We start from the raw sequence: 9,330 nt of genomic DNA on the forward strand, positions 1-9,330 counted from the left end.
TCATCACCAAATAATGGATTTTAAAAATTGTGTCATAACTGTACAATGGAAATGTACCACCATTAAAAAGAATTGTATATATATATATTTTTTGACAAAATGAGTTCACAATGTTAAATGAAAAAAGGCAACTTACAAGATAATATACACAGTAAAATCCTTGTTCATTAAAATAAAAAATCCTGGCCGGGTTTGGTGGTACACACCTCTAATCTCAGCACTTTGGGAGACGCCTGCCTCACTTTGGGACAGGCAGGAGAATCGCTTGAGGCCAGGAGTTTGAGACCAGCCTGGGCAACATAGTGAGACCTCGTCTCTACAAAAAATGAAAAAGCCAGGCATGGTGGTGTTTACCTGTAGTCCAGCTGCTCAGGAGGCTGAGGTGGGAGGATTGCTTCAGCCTAGGGGTTCAAGGCTGCAGTGATTGGCACCACTGCACTCCAGCCTGGGTGGCACAGTGAGACCTGATCTCAAAAAAGCACTATTCCATTTAATCCCTTTTAAGAACTGGTTTAGCTCAGGCCTGTGAAGGTGAGGACAGGAGCCACAGGGCACGCCAGGCCTCTGGGGTGATATCCCCAAGCAAGGGGACTCTGTATTTGGAAGATGCTCTAAGGTTTCGAGAGCAGGATATCCCAAGGATCCTGTCTCTTAAGGAAAAATAAAAATAAAAGATCCAGCTTTCTCTTCGCATGAGGTTATTGCACAGAGAACAGGTGGGGCAGACACACACCAGGGGGTGCAATCATGGGACAGCTGCTGCTTCACTCATAAGTTTTTCTGCATTTTTTTTTTTTTTTTGAGGCAGAGTCTCTGTCACCCAGGCTGGAGTACAGTGGCGCGATCTCGGCTCACTACCACCTCTGCCTCCTGGGTTCAAGCCATTCTCCTGCCTCAGCCTCCCGAATAGCTGGGATTACAGGCGCCCGCCACCACACCCAGCTGATTTTTACATTTTCAGTAAAGATGGGGTTTTGCCATGTTGGTCAGGCTGGTCTCAAACTCCTGACCTCAGGCGATCTGCCCACCTTGCTTCCGAAAGTGCTGGGATTACAGGCGTGAGCCACTGTTTCTGACCTCTGAACTGTTTTTGATTAATGGCTCTTAACTTTAAAAATGACAATCAAAGCAGTTTGAAATGAGCCTCGAGGAAGTGGGTAGAGGGGCTGCCACTCTGCTTAATTTTCTCCACACTGGGGTCTCATTTCCTCCTTGCCAGAGGGCTTGGAGAGTGAGACTTCCAAAGCAGCTCCAGTTTCCACAGGACCCACTAGGTGGGATACCTGTGAGTGGGAAGGGAGGTTTCAAAAGCCCTTCCCGAGAGACAAGAGCCCCACTGCACTCAGCCTGCCTTCCCCACAGCGCTCTCCTCCGCCCACCTGCCCTCCCCAAGGTCTCTCCAGACTTCCTGTGACCACTCTGTGATGAGGGCAACACAAAAGTCAAAAACCCATCAACACAGGCGGCACGGGCCGAGAGGGAGTTGCTTCTGGGTGGGAAAGAAAGTCCCCGAGTGGTGCGGAAAGGAGAGGAGCAGGCGAGTACCCTGTGGGCGCGCGTCCAGCTGCGCAGGGGCCCCCACGCACCCGTTTCCCGTGGGTCAGTTTCCCATGAGCCAGTACCTGTGGGGTCTCGTGCGGCCAGGTTTCTGCCCTATCCGTCCAAGACACAGGATGAAGCTCATGCCTCACTCAGGGTCTCCTTCTCTCTCCCTGCAGTGCACCCACTCTGGACGGGCCCGGTCTCCGTGCCAGGGGGCACCCGGCAGTCTCCTATCAACATCCAGTGGAGGGACAGCGTCTATGACCCCCGGCTGAAGCCACTCAGGGTCTCCTATGACGCGGCATCCTGCCTGTACATCTGGAACACTGGCTACCTCTTCCAGGTGGAATTTGACGATGCCACCAAGGCATCAGGTGAGTGCCAGCTGGGGCTCGAGGACTTTCTCCTCTCCGCTCCCTGTTCTGGGAGCAGGGTCAGGGGCTTCGCGGAGAAGGCAGAGGAGAGCAGGAAGGTGCCGCTTTCCTTGTGCTGCTGGCGCGCCACTGCACTTCAGCCTGGGAGACAGAGCGAGACTCCGTCTCAAAAAAAAAAAAAAAAAAAAAGAAGAAATAGAAAACTTGAATAGGCCGGGCACGGGGGCTCACACCTGTAATCCCGGCACTTTGTGGTTTTTTTTTTCTCTCTCTCTCTCTCTTTTTGTTTTGTTTTGTTTGAGATGGAATTTCGCTCTTGTTACCCAGGCTGAAGTACAATTGTGCTATCTCGGCTCACTGCAGCCTCTGCCTCCCAGGTTCAAGCGATTTTCTTGCCTCAGCCTCCCAAGTAGCGGGGATTGCAGGCGCCCACCGCCGCGCCTGGCTAATTTTTTGTATTTTTAGTAGAGACAGGGTTTCACCATGTTGGACAGGCTGGTCTTGAACTCCTGACCTCAGGTGAACCATCCGCCTCGGCCTCCCAAAGTGCTAATCCCAGGAGGCCGAGGCAGGTGGATCACATGAGGCCAGCAGTAGTGCAAGACCAACCTGGAAAACAGGACAAAACCCCGTCTCTAGTAAAATTATAAAAATTAGCTGGGTGTGGTGATGTGCGCCTGTAGTCCCAGCTACTGGGTGTGGAGGCTGCAGTGAGCCAAGTTCACACCGGTGCACTCCAGCCTGGGCAACAGAGTGAAATTCTGTCTCAAAAAAAAAAAAAAAAAGAGAAAAGAAAAGAAAACTTGAATAGCCTTAAATATAATTAATAAGGCTGGGTGCGGTGGCTCACACCTGTAATCCCAGCACTTTGGGAGGCCAAGGTGGGCAGATCGCGAGGTCAGGAGTTTCAGACCAGCCTGACCAACATGATGAAACCCCATCTCTACTAAAAATACAAAAATTAGCCAGGCATGGTGTCCGGCACCTGTAATCCCAGCTACTCAGGAGGCTGAGGCGGGAGAATCCCTTGAATCTGGGAGGCGGAGGTTGCAGTAAGCCAAGATCGCCCATTGCACTCCACCCTGGGCAACAAGAGCAAAACTCTGTCTCAAAAAACAAAAAACAAACAAAACAAAACAAAACAAAACAAAACACTTTCCTACAAGATTAATTTGAGGTCGGTGCCTAAAGTAAAAGCTTTATCTTTGGAACTAGCACAGCTCTCTAGGCATCAAGAGCAAGGTTTTTCTTTTTCACTCCCAGAAGTGCTCTTTTTAATTTTTTTTTTTTTTTAAACAGTCTCGCTCTGTTGCCCAGGCTGGAGTGCAGTGACCCAATCTCGACTCACTGCAACCTCTGCCTCCCGGGTTCAAGTGATTCTCCTGTCTCAGCCTCCCGAGTAGCTGGGATTACAGGCATAAGCCACCATACCCAGCTAAGTTTTGTATTTTTAGTAAAGACAGGGTTTCACCATGTTGTCCAGGCTGGTCTCGAACTCCTGACCTCAGGTGATCTGCCCATCTAGGCCTCCCAAAGTGCTGGGATTACAGGCGTGACCCACCGTGCTTGGCTCTTTTTTTAATTTTTAAAATGCATTTTATTTTGTTTTGTTTTATTTTATTTTATTTATTTAGAGACAAAGTCTTGGTCTGTCACCCAGAATGGAGTGCAGTGGCACAATCATAGCTCACTGCAGCCTCAAACTCCTAGGGTCAAGGGATCCTCCTGCCTCAGCCTCTGGAGTAGCTGGAACTACAGGCTCGAGTCACCATGCCTGGCTAATTTTTTAAATTTTCGTAGAGACAGGGTCTTGCTATGTTGCCTAGGCTGGTCTCCAACTCCTGGACTCAATTGAGCCTCCTGCCTCACCCTCCCAAAATGCTGGAATTACCGGCATGAGCCACTATACCTGGCTCAAAGATTTCTTAAATAGGACACAAAAAGCACAAATGATTTTTTAATCAACAAATTAAGCCAGGTGCGGCGACTCACACCTGTAATCCCAGCACTTTGGGAGGCTGAAGCGGGCCAATCACTTGAGGTCAGGAGTTCGAGACCAGCCTGGCCAACATGGTGAAACCCCTTCTCTACTAAAAATACAAAAATTAGCTGGGTGTGGCAGCCTGTAGTCCCAGCTACTCAGGAGGCTGAGGCACAAGAATTCCTTGAACCCAGATGGCAGAGGTTGCAGTGAGCCGAGATTGCGCCACTGCACTCCAGCCTAGACCACATAGTGGGACTCTGTCTCAAAAAAAGAAAAAAAAAAAAAAAAGATCAGCCTGGCCAACATGGTGAAACCCCATCTCCCCCATCTCTACTAAAAATACAAAAATTAGCCAGGCATGGTGCTGTGCGCCTCTAACGCCAGCTACTTGAGAAGCTGAGGCAGGAGAATTGCTTGAACCCAGGAGGCGGAGGTTGCACTGAGGTGAGATTGCACCACTGCACCCCAGCCTGGGAGACAGAGCAAGATTCTGTCTCAAAAAAAAGTCAGCAAATTAAATTTTAACCAGATTTAAAACTTTTGTTCTTCAAGATGATGACAGAAAAAAAAAAAAAAAAAGACAAGTCATGGATCAAGAAAATATTCACAAAACAGAATCTGACAAAGGACTCATTATCTGGAATATCTAATGATCAAGGTCTCTTACAAGTCAATCAGAAGACAAACAATTCAGTTTTTAAAACAGGCAAAAAATATGAGCAAACACTTGACCAAAAATTTTGACAGGACTTTAGAGTCCCACAGACCTGGGTTAAAATCCTGGCTTTACCACCCTCAGGCTATGTGATGTTGAATGTCACCTCTCTGAGCCTCATTTTTCTCATCAGCAAAGTGGGAGAGATACGTAACTAAATAGGTAGTCAAGGAGATTAAACATAATATTCTGAACTTATTTAGGTCCCTAATAAATGCCAGACACCCTCTTCTTCCCCTGTCAAATAGAGGATGTATATATGTATACATACAAATATATATATATACACTTTTTGTGTGTGTAGAGATGGAGTCTGGCTATATTGCCCAGCTGGTCTCAAACTCCTTGGCTCAAGTCATCTGCCCACCTCAGCTGAGATTACATGCCTGGCAGAGAACGGGCTTAGTGTGTAAGCCTGGGAAGGCTGGGCCAGGTAAGAGGTCTCAATGTCTGAGGCCAGAGGGCAAATGCCCACATTGTATCCAAAGGAATGTGAAGTGTTCAAAACAGAAAAATGTGTCCCAAAGAGTGCACTGGAGCTATAAGGTCTGAAGCCACCAAGAGCTGCAAGGCAGCTGTATGGGGAGGGAATAGGGATGGGTGGGGTATCAGGAAAGTAAGAGCAAGTACGATGGCATCAGAATGGAGAAACTGGGCTGGGCATGGCAGCTCATGCCTGTAATCCCAACACTTTGGGAGACCCACGCAGGAGGATCATTTGAGGCCAGGAGTTTGAGATCAGCCTGGTCAACATAGTGAGACCCCACGTCTATAAAAAATAAAAATAAAGGGGCTGAAGTGGGAGGATCACTTGAGCTCGGGAGGTCCAGCCTGCAGTGAGCTATGATCGCACCACTGCACTCCAGCCTGGGCAACACAGCAAGACGCTGTCTCTAAAACTAAATGGCAGAGCGCGGTGGCTCACAACTGTAATCCCAGCACTTTGGGAGGCCAAGGCAGGTGGATCACTTGAGGTCAGGAGCTCAAGACCACCCTGGCCAACATGGCAAAACCCCATCTCTACTAAAACTACAAAAATCTGCTGGGCGTGGTGGCGGGCGCTTGTAATCCCAGTTACTCAGGAGGCTGAAGAAGGAGAATTGCTTGAACCTGGGAGGCGGAGGTTGCAGTGAGCCGAGATCACGCCACTGCACTCCAGCCTGGGCAACAAGAGCGAAACTCAGTCTCAATAAATAAATAAATAAATAATAAATACAAATAAATAAGAAGAGGGAAACCAGAGGCTGCCAGCGCCTGCTGCTGACTTTTACAGGCAGGTCATGTGCCACGTCTGCATGGGCAGCTGGGAAGCTGGCATCTTACATAAAGGGACAGAGAAGCCTCCTGGGGAACAGCGGCCTAGCGGGGACAGGATTGCAGCCACCTGCAGCGGCCAACTGGAGATGGCAGGGGTGGCCCACCGCAGGGGGTGTAGGTGGTCAGGGGCCACTGAACCCTCCCCTGTGGAGCATACCCCCGAGGGTGCCCGGCAGCTGGGGACTGGGCTCCACAGGGAGTTCAGAGTGGCTGCTGACTCCACGGAGCACTGTTGTTACTTGGGCCCCACACAAAACATCTACCTTGAAATCCATCCTTGGGAGAAACTCCTCTCAGGTCTTGGCATCAGGAGGAGCTGGGCATGTCCAGGTCTCCGGCTTGGTTCCTGCCGGGAGCAGAACGGAAGGCAAGTAGCTCAGCCTGACCCCCTGCCTGGGAGCCTGGGTGAAACGACTAGCAGCAGGTCATCAAGCTGGCCGCACTGCCGCTCTAGGGTCTGGGTAACTAGACACTCCTCATGGGAAGGGGTGGCAGATGTGGCAGAGACGTGAAGAGCCCTCATTCCTCCAGCATGAGGAGCTGGAGCCTTCACTGATTTGAACCCTGCTGGACTCCTGTGCAGGCCTTGTCTCTCACAGGGCCACAGCAACTGCCCAGGACAGAGTCTGACACCCCAGGCCTCTGCCAGGAGTGCCGAGACTTCCTTCCCCAACTCCTGCTACTTCTCTGAAGAATAACCTGGCCAAGGCAAGAGGCTGCATTCAGGCCTGGGCGCCATGGCTCACGCCTGTAATCCCAGCACTTTAGGAGGCTGAGGTGGGCGGATCACCTGAGGTCAGGAGTTCGAGACCAGCCTGAGCAACATGGTAAAACCCCGTCTCTACAAAAAAAAATTGCAAAAATTTAGCCAGGAATGGCGCCATGCATCTCTTGCTCCAGCTACTAGGGTGGCCGAGGCAGGATTACTTGAACCCAGAAGCTTGAGGCCGCACTGAGCCATGATTGCACCATTGCACTCTACCCGGCTCGACAGAGCAAGACCCGGTCTCAAAAAAAAAGTTTTAAGTGAAAAGCAAAGAACTTCACCTCTGTGGTCTTCCTCCCTAAACTCCATAACCCAAACCTATTCATGAGAAAAAGGATCAGACAAACCCAAATTTTCGGAATATTCAACTGGGTGTGGAGGCTCACACCTGTAATCTCAGCACTGTAAGAGGCTGAGGCGAGAGGATCGCTTGAGCCTGGGAGTTCAAGAACAGCCTGGGCAACATAGTGAGACCTCATCTCTAGAAAAAAAAAATATATATATATGTGTATATATATATATATAATGCGTATATATATAATGTGTATATATATAATGTGTATATATATATGTGTGTGTGTATATATATATATACATTTTAAATTTATAAAGTTGTTTTTAAAAAGAATATTCTGAGGCCAGGTGCGGTGGCACACACCTGTAATCCCAGCACTTTGGGAGGCCGAGGCAGGTAGATCACCTGAGGTCAGGAGTTTGAGACCAGCCTGACCAACGTGGTGAAACCCCATCTCTACTAAAAATACAAAAATTAGCCGAGCATGGTGGCACACACCTATAATCCCAGTAACTCGGGAGGCTGAGGCAGGAGAATCACTTGAACCGGGGAGGTGGAGGTTGCAGTGAGCAGAGATCACACCATTGCACTCCAGCCTGGGTGACAGAGAGAGACTCCGTCCCCCGCCCCCCGCCGCCAAAAAAAAAAAAGAATATTCTACAAAATACAAACCAGCACTCCTTGAAACTGTCAAGGTCAACAAAGGTGAAGCCTGAGAAGCTGTCAGGCTGAGGAAGCTAAGTAGATGTGACAACTAAATATAATGTGGTGTCACAAGGGATCCTGAAGCAGAAAAGGACATTAGGGGAAAACTAGAAAAATAAAAAAAAAGTGTGAAGTTGAATTAATAAGAAAAATTTTTAAAAAGGGTGAAGTTGAATTAGTAGTAATGTTCCGTACATCCACACAATACACTGTTATTCAACAATAAACAAAAGGACTGGGCACAGTGGTTCACGCCTGTAATCACAGCACTTTGGGAAGCCAAGGGGAGCAGATCACCTGAGGTCAGGGGTTTGAGACCAGCCTGGCCAACATGGTGAGACCTAGTCTCTACTAAAAATACAAAAACTAGCTAGGTGTGGTAGCACAGGCCTGTAATCCCAGCTACTTGGGAGGCTGAAGCAGAATCGCTTGAACCCAGCAAGCAGAGGTTGCAGTGAGCCAAGATCGTGCCACTGCACTCCAGCCTGGGTGACAGAGCAAGACTCCATCTCAAAAAAAAAAAAAAAAAAAAACAATAAACATAGATGAAGATATCCACATGGCTGAACTTGAAAGCATAGGGCCAAGTGGAAGCCAGACCCAGAAGACCACATATATGATTCCATTATCTTCAATGCCCAGAAGAGGCAAATCTAGAGGCAGGAAGTAGATGGGTGGTTGCCAGGGCTGGGGGGTGAGGAAAGGTGGGGAGTAGCGAGAAGGGGCTACTCATGGGTCAGGTTTCTTTCATGGTAGAAAAAAAAGGTTTTAAAATTAGACTGTGGTGATGGTTGCACAACCCTGTCAATATACAAAAAACCACTGAAGGGTACTGAAGCGTGGTGGCAGGTGCCTGTAGCCCCAGCTACTCGGGAGACTGAGGCATGACAATCCCTTGAACCCAGGAGGCAGAGGTTGCAGTGAGCTGAGATCGTGCCATTTGCACTCCAGCCCGGCAACAAGAGCGAAACTCCATCTCAAAAAAAAAAAAAAAAAGCTTACTCAAACAAAAAGTTTATATCTATCTATCTATCCATATGTATCTCTTACAAACTGTATACATATAACCTGCATATATACACACACACAACTAAAAAAGAAAAGCACACTGGGCACAGTAGCCCATACCTGTAACCCCAGCACTTTGGGAGGCTGATCTGGGAGGATCGGTTGAGTGCAGGAGTTTGAGACTAGCCTGGGCAACATAGCAAGACCCTGCCACTACAAAAAAAAGTTTCTTAATTAGCCAGGTGAAGTGGTGCACTCCTGTAGACCCAGCTACTTAGGAGGCTGAGGTGGGAGGATCACTTGAACCCAGGAGTTCAAGGCTGCATTGAGCTATGATCACACCACTGTACTCCAGTGTAGAGAGATGTTGTCACCCCTACTGGGTGACAGTAACACCCTGTCTCTAAAAACAAAACAAACAAAAAGCCAAGGAGTGCTGTTTCAGATGTGCTATAAAGGCCACCCTAGCAAGAGGCAGCCACATTTATAAGTGCTGACAGGGACCTGAAATAGCAATGTGGTCACAGGAAGGGAGAACTTAGTGAGATCGGGTGGTTCATGAGGTGTCCCCTGGATGCATGAGTAGTTGTTTCCTATTGGGGCTGTTAACAAATTACCACAAAC

The sequence above is a fragment of the Pan troglodytes genome, chromosome 18 (genome assembly GCF_028858775.2).
Source record: "Pan troglodytes isolate AG18354 chromosome 18, NHGRI_mPanTro3-v2.0_pri, whole genome shotgun sequence".
Taxonomy (NCBI): Eukaryota; Metazoa; Chordata; class Mammalia; order Primates; family Hominidae; genus Pan; species Pan troglodytes.